Below are 9,415 nucleotides of genomic sequence, written 5' to 3' on the forward strand. Positions count from 1 at the left end.
GGTTACCCGTGGAGCCGTGAGGCCGTAGCTATGCCGGTCTAAGCGCCAGAGTATAAACGAGGCCCAAGGCAAGAAATGGCTGCTGAGTCGGTGAACACCCTGCTTTTGTGCTGATCGTGTTATTTCAGGGTGAGTTGCTACTGCTCCGACCCCCCAGTGCAGACCCCACTGGTGTTTGAAAGAGGAGGTTGAAAAATTGGAGCAGTGCGGAAAAGCAGAACAAGAACCGACGGCTGGACACGCTAAGAAACAAGGCAGCAGGTTGTGACCGTGCGGGTGATTTGTCCCCGGGGAGCGGTGGATTCCCCCGGGAAGAGTCGTGAGTCACACGCAGGGCTCAGGGCAGGGTAGCAGTAACAGCCTGGGCCGGACGGCGGGGGGACGAGATGGGCTCATGGCCCTGGCGAAGCTGAACCCCTGGATTCCCGTGGGGTGGGGCGCTGGAGCTAGGCCGGTTTTCAGGTCTGTGGTGGATGCTGGCTGCTGGCTAACGCCGCCCCCCGCGGAGCCAGCCCCGGGTGCAGGGCAGCGAGCCCCCCCACACCCCCACCCCAGCGCCGTACAGCCCCCAGCACGTGTGCTCTGGGCTCCCCCCGGTGGCCCCATGGGAAACTGCAGCCGTTTGGAGCAGCTGTGACTTTCCTGCCCGGCGGGAGGGCTGCGTGACGCAGGAGGAGCAACACCGCCCCCCAGTGGGTAAACTGGACCCGCGCTGCTGCTGAACCTAGCACAGGGCGGGCCTCGGGATTCCCGTCTCCCAGGCCCTGGCCCTAGCCACTAGACCCCACTCCCCTCCCAGACCCCGCCCCCCACTAGACCCCCTGCCCTCCCGGAGCTGGGGATAAAACCCAGGAGTCCTGGCTCCCAGCCCCCCTGCTCTGACTGCTAGACCCCCACTCCCCTCCCAGAGCCGGGGATAAAACCCAGGAGTCCTGGCTCCCAGACCCCCCCCTCACTAGTCCCCCTGCCCTCCCGGAGCTGGGGATAAAACCCAGGAGTCCTGGCTCTCAGACCCCCCCCCCCCACTAGTCCGCTTGCCCTCCCGGAGCTGGGGATAAAACCCAGGAGTCCTGGCTCCCAGCCCCCCTGCTCTGACTGCTAGACCCCACTCCCCTCCCAGAGCCGGGGATAAAACCCAGGAGTCCTGGCTCCCAGACCCCCCCCCCTCACTAGTCCCCCTGCCCTCCCGGAGCTGGGGATAAAACCCAGGAGTCCTGGCTCCCAGGCCCCCCCCTCACTAGACCCCTTTCCCTCCCGGAGCTGGGGATAAAACCCAGGAGTCCTGGCTCCCAGACCCCCCCCCACTAGACCCCCTGCCCGCCCGGAGCTGGGGATAAAACCCAGGAGTCCTGGCTCTCAGCCCCCCTGCTCTGACTGCTAGACCCCACTGCCCTCCCAGAGCTGGGGATAAAACCCAGGAGTCCAGGCTCCCAGACCCTCCCCCTCACTAGACCCCCTGCCCTCCCGGAGCTGGGGATAAAACCCAGGAGTCCTGGCTCCCAGCCCCCCTGCTCTGACTGCTAGACCCCACTCCCCTCCCAGAGCCGGGGATAAAACCCAGGAGTCCTGGCTCCCAGACCCCCCACTCACTAGTCCCCCTGCCCTCCCGGAGCTGGGGATAAAACCCAGGAGTCCTGGCTCCCAGGCCCCCCCCTCACTAGACCCCTTTCCCTCCCGGAGCTGGGGATAAAACCCAGGAGTCCTGGCTCCCAGACCCCCCCCCCACTAGACCCCCTGCCCGCCCGGAGCTGGGGATAAAACCCAGGAGTCCTGGCTCCCAGACCCCCCCCTACTAGACCCCCTACCCTCCCAGAGCTGGGGAAAAAACCCTGGAGTCCTGGCTCTCAGCCCCCCTGCTCTGACTGCTAGACCCCACTCCCCTCCCAGAGCTGGGGATAAAACCCAGGAGTCCAGGCTCCCAGACCCCCCACACACACTAGACCCCCTACCCTCCCAGAGCTGGGGATAAAACCCAGGAGTCCTGGCTCCCAGATCCCCCACACACACTAGACCCCCTACCCTCCCAGAGCTGGGGATAAAACCCAGGAGTCCTGGCTCCCAGACCCCCCCCTCACTAGTCCCCCTGCCCTCCCGGAGCTGGGAATAAAACCCAGGAGTCCTGGCTCTCAGACCCCCCCCACTAGTCCCCCTGCCCGCCCAGAGCTGGGGATAAAACCCAGGAGTCCTGGCTCCCAGACCCCCCCCCCCCTCACTAGTCCCCCTGCCCTCCCGGAGCTGGGGATAAAACCCAGGAGTCCTGGCTCCCAGCCCCCCTGCTCTGACTGCTAGACCCCACTCCCCTCCCAGAGCCAGGGATAAAACCCAGGAGTCCTGGCTCCCAGACCCCCCACACACACTAGACCCCCTGCCCTCCCAGAGCTGGGGATAAAACCCAGGAGTCCTGGCTCCCAGACCCCCCCCACTAGACCCCTTGCCCTCCCGGAGCTGGGGATAAAACCCAGGAGTCCTGGCTCCCAGCCCCCCTGCTCTGACTGCTAGACCCCCACTCCCCTCCCAGAGCCGGGGATAAAACCCAGGAGTCCTGGCTCCCAGACCCCCCCCCCACTAGACCCCCTGCCCTCCCGGAGCTCGGGATAAAACCCAGGAGTCCTGGCTCCCAGACCCCACACACACACTAGACCCCCTGCCCTCCCAGAGCCGGGGATAAAACCCAGGAGTCCTGGCTCCCAGGCCCCCCCCTCACTAGACCCCTTGCCCTCCCGGAGCTGGGGATAAAACCCAGGAGTCCTGGCTCCCAGGCCCCCCCCTCACTAGACCCCCTGCCCTCCCGGAGCTGGGGATAAAACCCAGGAGTCCTGGCTCCCAGCCCCCCTGCTCTGACTGCTAGACCCCACTCCCCTCCCAGAGCCCGGGATAAAACCCAGGAGTCCTGGCTCCCAGATCCCTCCCACCCACCCACTAGACCATCCTGCCCTCCTGGAGCTGGGGATAAAACCCAGGAGTCCTGGCCCCCAGCCTCCCTGCTCTGACCACTAGACCCCACTCCCCTCCCAGAGCTAGGCTCTCTACTGGGGGATGTGAGTGTCAGGTTTGGGGCATCTCTCCCTCGGGGGGGTCTCCCAGCTTTTTACCAAGGGGGGATGGTCCTGCTGATAGCCACTCCCCATGGGGGCTGGGATCCCTTAGGGAGGGGGCAGCTTGGCCTAGGGCCCCAGACCCAGGACAAGAACAGGACTGGGGAGAACCTGTATGGTGCATGGGGGTGCCCGGGGGGGCTGCTGGGGCGTGTCATGCCAGGGACAGCTCTGCCAGCAGGGCATGATCCTCACTGGCACGGCACAGCCTCACCCAGAACTAGGGTTAGAACCCAGGAGCCCTGGCACCCAGACCCCCAACCTGCTCTGACCACTAGACCCTACTCCCCTCCCAGAGCTGGGGCCTCTACTGGCCAGCCTCACCCAGGCCCGGAATGAAGAATTTTGGGGCTTGTGCATGATGGAAATACTCTGCCCCACGCATGCCCCACCCCACACAGGACGAGCCCGGCAGGGGGCATCAGACTCTTCATGCCTCTGGGCCTTACCCCCCAGGGGTGATCACAGGTAACCCCTTGGGACCAGGGGATGTCAGTTTGTTAGGGGTGTACACCCCCATACACACACACACACCCCCCTACAAAACAGACACCCAATGCACACAGACCCCCACACCCTGTACAAACACATACTCCCTGTACACAACCAATCAACACAACCCACAACATCCAGTCTGGCCACAGACCACAACTAACTGCCCCCTCCCTGGCCCTCTGCTCTGGAGGGTTCCCTGTGGGTGCTGGGCTGAATGATGATGGGCCTTGCTAATTAATGTGGGGGTGGGCTCCCCATTAACCCTTTGGGCACCAGACTTCCTGGCCTGGGTGTTTTCAAGGCCTTAGCCAGGAGCCCCCCATACATGAGGGTGGCGTGGGGGGAGGCTGCCACCTGCAGGGGGTCTCTGCCATGCGCATCCTGTTTGCGACAGAGACCACTTGCTGCACCCCCCATATGCCCTCCCTCACCCCCACCCCTCTGCAGGCTGCAGGCAGGAAGGGGCCGGAAGCAGATGGGGCCGGCTGCATCCTGCTAGGCTGACCAGGTGCATCCTGCCGCCAGGCCTTGCCAGCGTGGGGGTGAGGCAGTGTGAACGGGGCCGGGTGTGAACCAGTGTGTATGAGTGTGAACAGCCATGTGATGTGTGTGCAAACGTGCAAAGCCATGTGATGAGTGTGCAGCCATGTGATCTGTGCAAGTGTGCAGAGCTGTGTGATATGTATGAGTGCAGCCATGTGATGTGTGTGAGTGTGCACAGCTGTGTGATGTGTGTGGAAGTCAGCACAACCATGTGATGAGTGTGCAGCCATGTGATATGTGTGTGCACAGCTGTGTGATGTTTGTGAGTGTGCACAGCTGTGTGATGAGTGCACACAGCCTTGTGAGCGAGGAGTGTGCATGGCAGTCCGGGGGGGAGTGTGTGAGGCAGTCTGGGGGGAACATGTTTGGCAGTGCAGGGGGGAGCATGTGTGATGGTGTGGGGGGAGGGGTGCATGGCAGTGCATGGGGGAGCGTGCACAGCAGTGTAAGGGTGTGCATGTGTGGCAGTGTGTGAGGCAGTGTGCATGGCAGTGCAGGGTGGGTGTGGGGCAGCATGCGTGGCAGTGCAGGGGGGGAGCGTGTGTGGCAGTGCATGGGGCAGTGTGCATGGCAGTGCATGGGGCAGTGTGCATGGCAGTGCGAGGGGGGAGTGTGTGTGTGGCAGGGTGTGGTGCCGTGTGAGGGGGACATGTGTGGCAATGTGCGGTGCAGTGTGCAGGGGGGAGTGTGTGTGGCAGAGCAGAGGGAGGGGTGCATGGCAGTGCAGGAGGGAGCATGGGTGGCAGTATGTGGGGCAGCATGCGTGGCAGTGCAGAGGGTAGCATATGTGGGGGAGTGTGCATGGCAATATGGCTGGAGGAGTGCATGGCAGTGCAGGGGTGGCGTGCTTGGCAGTGGGGGGGAGCATGTCTGGCTGTGCACGGGGGGAGCATGCTTGGCAGTGCGGGGAGAAACATGCTTGGCAGTGCACAGGGGATTGTGCGTGGCAGTGCAGGGGCAGCATGCATGGCAGTGTGGGGGGGGAGCATACGTGGCAGTACAGGGGAGGCGTGCGGGGCAGTGCAGGGAGGAATATGCGTGGCAGTGAAGGGGGAGGCGTGTGGGGTATGCAGGGGGAGCGTGCATTGCAGTTCAAGCGTACAGGGTTGTGCCAGACCCAGGCAAGGCTTGTGACTGAAGTACTGGGCCCGGCCCCATCGCCAGGGGCTTGGCCCACCCACTCCCAGTGCCCAACTTGGTGTTGCTACAAGCTGGCATGATGGTGCTACCCCCGGGCCATGAGCTGCCACCATGGAGACCCAGCAGAGTCCCCCATACGCTCACACACAGACACACTCATGCACACACAAACACACGCACACACAAAGACATGCTGGCTGACGCACACAGAGGCTCAAGCATGGGGAATTCAGGGCTAAAAAGTCTCACTGCGGCTCATTTTACGCCCCCTCCCCTGCCCTATCTCACCCCCACATTTCTTTCTGCCCCCTCCCCCTGAGGCCTCCAGACAAGTGAGAAAGATTCAGAGCTGGGGGAGGGGGGGAACGACCCTGGGGAGCACATGGCCAAGTGGGGAGCAGGGGCCCCAGCCCAGCTCTTTCCATCCCCGGCCCCCAGTGACTAGCTTTAAAGAAGTATAAAGGCCTGGTCCAGCCTGCTCTGGAGAACATCCATCACCATGGGGAGCGTTGCTATCGGGATGGTTGCTATGGGCAGCACCCATCCATGGGGAGCATCCATCACCTTGGGAAGTGTTGCTGTGGGGAGCATCTAATGCTATGGGCAGTATCTGTTGCCATGGGCAGTGGCCATTGCTATGGGGAGCCTCTGTTGCCATGGAGAGCATCCATCACCATGGAGAGTGTTGCTATGGGAGTGTCCATCACCATGGGGCGCATGGCCATGGGGAATGGCCCTCACCATGGCTGAGTGGATGGAAGGGGAGCGATGCTGGGGGGGGCTTCCAGGCGGCAAAGCGGGGGCAGAGTTCTTGGCACAGGCTATGCCCTGCTCAGACTCAGACCCCAGAAGGGGAAACGCACAGAGGGAGCGAAGCAGGGGCATTAGCCCCCAACTCTCACCGCCCGCTCGCCCCCCCCCAAAAATCAAAGCAACAAAAACCAACTTCAGCCTAAGTCAGGTCTCCCAGCCCAGCCCCAGGACCACCCCCAGTTGCCTGGGTGGGGTCCAGTTCCCACCTGCCATTTCCCCGCGGGTGCCCCAGACCACATCCCCCAAATCTTAGCTCCGGAGGGGGTGGTCACCCCCTCCACCGCGGCTTGACACTAATAATAATAATTATTACAATAGCTCCCTGTTGTGCCCTGCCCCACGACTTTGTCTCCAACATCCTGGCTCCCCAGGGTCCTCCCCCGAGCTCTCCCACTGCCCCCCCCCCAGCTCCCTAGGTGCTGTCCCCCATCCCAGCTCTGCAGACTCTGCACCTCCATTCCATCCACCAACCTCCGCAAACTTTCCATGACAGCAGATGTTACCCCTCACCCCCTGAAATCAGCCCAGCACCGCCTGGCTCCGGGCCAGCTGGGGCTCCCCGCCCCAGCTCATTAAGGAGCCAAGCTGTGCATGGAGCTGGCCGCGTCCCCGCTCCGGGAGAGTCAATTCCAGGACTGGCGCAGGAAGCAATGAGAGCTAAACAAGTCTATTTCTCTGTGTGAAGTGGCCCAATGGCTCTGACTAATATTTTCCTGAGCAGTGGCTCCAAGAGGAGGGGGAAGTGAGGGAATTTCCGGCCATTCTGGGTTTTTTTTCCCCTCCGTAGGACCCGCCGTTATTAATAAGCACCCGCCCCATCCCCCTGCACCAGACCGACTGGCTGCCTCTTGCACCGGGGCTCAGTTTCAGGAGGGGCAAGCCCAGGTAAGGTTCAGGAGATACGGGGAGCGAGAGCATATCCTTCTTGCTCCAAGAGCAGAGCCACAGCGGGCTAAAGAAGAATCCCAGGAAGGCGAGTGCAGTATAGGGCATATGGCACACAGAGGAGTAGTTCTGATTCAATCTGCACCCTTCACACACATACAGAGGTCCCAACCAAGATCGGGGCCCCATTGTGCCAGGTGCTGCTTGAACCCTGACCAAAATCAGGGTCCCCATTGTGCTGGCAACAGACCCTGAACAAGATCAGGACCCCCTCCCCCCACTGTGTTACAGACCCACAGTCCCTGCCTGAAGAACTCACAGTCTAATTAGATACAGGGTGGGAGGGGAAACTGAGGCACCCAAAAGAGAGAGGACTTGCTCAAGGCTGGGCCTAGAACCCAGGCATCCTAAGTCATAAGCCAGCGCCCTCACCACTCAACCATCCTGCCTCTCACAGCAGCATGTAAGACCTTACAGCCCCTCACACTCGGCCCTGCACTCGGCCAGTCAGTAACACAGCAGCTGTGGGACACTGCAGCCAGGCCGTTCCTAGTCGGGTGGGAACGTTGTGAGCGTTGGTGGGCAGAGCCCTGTGGGTTTGGGGGGAAACCAGACAAGCCTGGTCTGCGTGCACAGGTCATAGTCTCATGCTTCCATGCACCTGCCTGGCAGGGCCCTTTGACCCCACTCTGGCTAGTCCCCTCTGGAACCCAGGAGTCCTGGCTTTCAGCCCTGCCCCCAACCACTAGATCCCACTCCCCTCCCAGAGCTGGGAACGGAAGAAATCCAGGAGTCCTGATTCCCAGCCTCCCTGCTCTAACCCTAGGCTCCACTCTCCCCCCAGAGCTGGGGAGGCCAGTCCTGCCTCCCACCTTCAGTGACTGCATGACCTCAGAAGGGGAGCTGTTCGGGCATTCCTGGGGGGCTGTTTTCTCCTGGAGCATCAGGTACGGGCTGCTGTCGCAGCCAGGATACTGGGGGGATGGGCTGGCAGTTGGGGGCAATGATATAAGGCAGGAACTGGAAGGAACGCAGAGGAAACCCGAGTTCGAGGCCCGCGCCCGGATGAATCGAGGCCAAGAGGAGGAAACTAAGCCAGTGACTCAGAACGCACTATGCCCCCAATTGTTGGCAGCCCCCAGGGCCAGGAGAAGCCCCCCCTTACCGCCACAGGAGGAGCCTGCATGACCAGATGTTCCCCCACCTCACATGCCCCCAGCCCAGAACCGCCGGCTCACCCTGTGCACAGGTGCCAGGCAGTCAGGGCACCAGGGCCAGGGGAAGCTGAAATGCAGCCACCTCTGGGGTGGAGGGGGCAGCGAGAACACAATGCCTGGAGCGACAGAGGAAAGGGGCTGCGGGTCAGGATTGAGGGGCAACAGTAGAGTTGTGTGTGGCTGGCTCAGCGGGGTGGGGAATGGGACATGTGGCCTTTCCCCACTAGGGGGCATGGCTCCCATCCCGCCCTCAGTGAAATGGGGCTAATAATCTTTCCCGGGTTAATTCGGAAGCATTTCCAATGTGCTTTGACATCCCCAGGGGAAGGAGCTGGGCGTGGACCTGAGCATTGATTTAAATAAGTGAATGCAGCCGGGTGCTGTCCCCTCCCCAGCTTCCTGCAGGAAGCTGTGAAAGGGGAAAGCAACCCCCACCCCAGCACTGGGGACCCAGGAGGGGCTGGGTTCTGCGCTCTGGGCAGGGAGGGGCACGGAAGGGAGCACGGTGCAAACATTCAGAGCCCGGGTAATGGGCTTGTCCCCCTGCTATGGATGGGGAACTGGAGGCACAGAGTGGGCAGGGACTAACAGCAACGTCAGGCAGCAAGTCAGTGAACAGAACCTAGGTGTCCTGACTCCCAGCCCGCTGCTCTAACCATTGAACCAACCTAATATCGGCCGGGGGGGGGGGGGGGAATAGAGGCCTCTGTAAAAACCTTTAATGTAAAATAGAAAATGAAACTCCTTGTTTTGCAGGAACTTCCCCAAAATGTCAGTTAGAGCCGCTGGGTGGAGGCAGGGCCCAGAGTGGCTCAGCTCTGTCCCGGCTTGTACCCCCCTGAGCCTGTCTGTGCTCCTTTGCCCCCCCCCAGCTGACACACTCCAAGCAGCAGGAGCATCGCGGGCACAGGAGAGATGGGGGGTGCCAGCCCTGCCCAACAGCAATGCAGAGAAAATCCGGCTCAGCCCTGGGCTGGAGCATGCTCAGTGAGAGAGGAATCTTGGAGCCCTTCGCCCCCAAACGCCCACAAGCCTCTACTGAGCATGTGCCCACCGATTTCCCCCCAAAGGCTCTTTAATTTGGCCTCGTGTGGGAGGGAGAGCTCAGTGGTTTGAGCATTGGCCTGCTAAACCCAGCGTTGTGAGTTCAATCCTTGAGGGGGCCATTTAGGGATCTGGGGCAAAAATTGGGGATTGGTCCTGCTTTGAGCAGAGGGTTGGACTAGA

The 9,415-nt window shown here is 61.8% G+C and overlaps 1 long non-coding RNA gene across 1 annotated transcript in view; it reads right to left on the reverse strand.

The window, feature by feature from the left end:
• LOC122458387 overlaps nt 1-9,415 on the reverse strand; it is a 493,263-nt gene that overhangs the window by 267,443 nt on the left and 216,405 nt on the right. The gene's annotated exons all lie outside the window — the stretch shown is intronic.

This window comes from Dermochelys coriacea, chromosome 20 (assembly GCF_009764565.3).
Source record: "Dermochelys coriacea isolate rDerCor1 chromosome 20, rDerCor1.pri.v4, whole genome shotgun sequence".
Taxonomy (NCBI): domain Eukaryota; kingdom Metazoa; phylum Chordata; order Testudines; family Dermochelyidae; genus Dermochelys; species Dermochelys coriacea.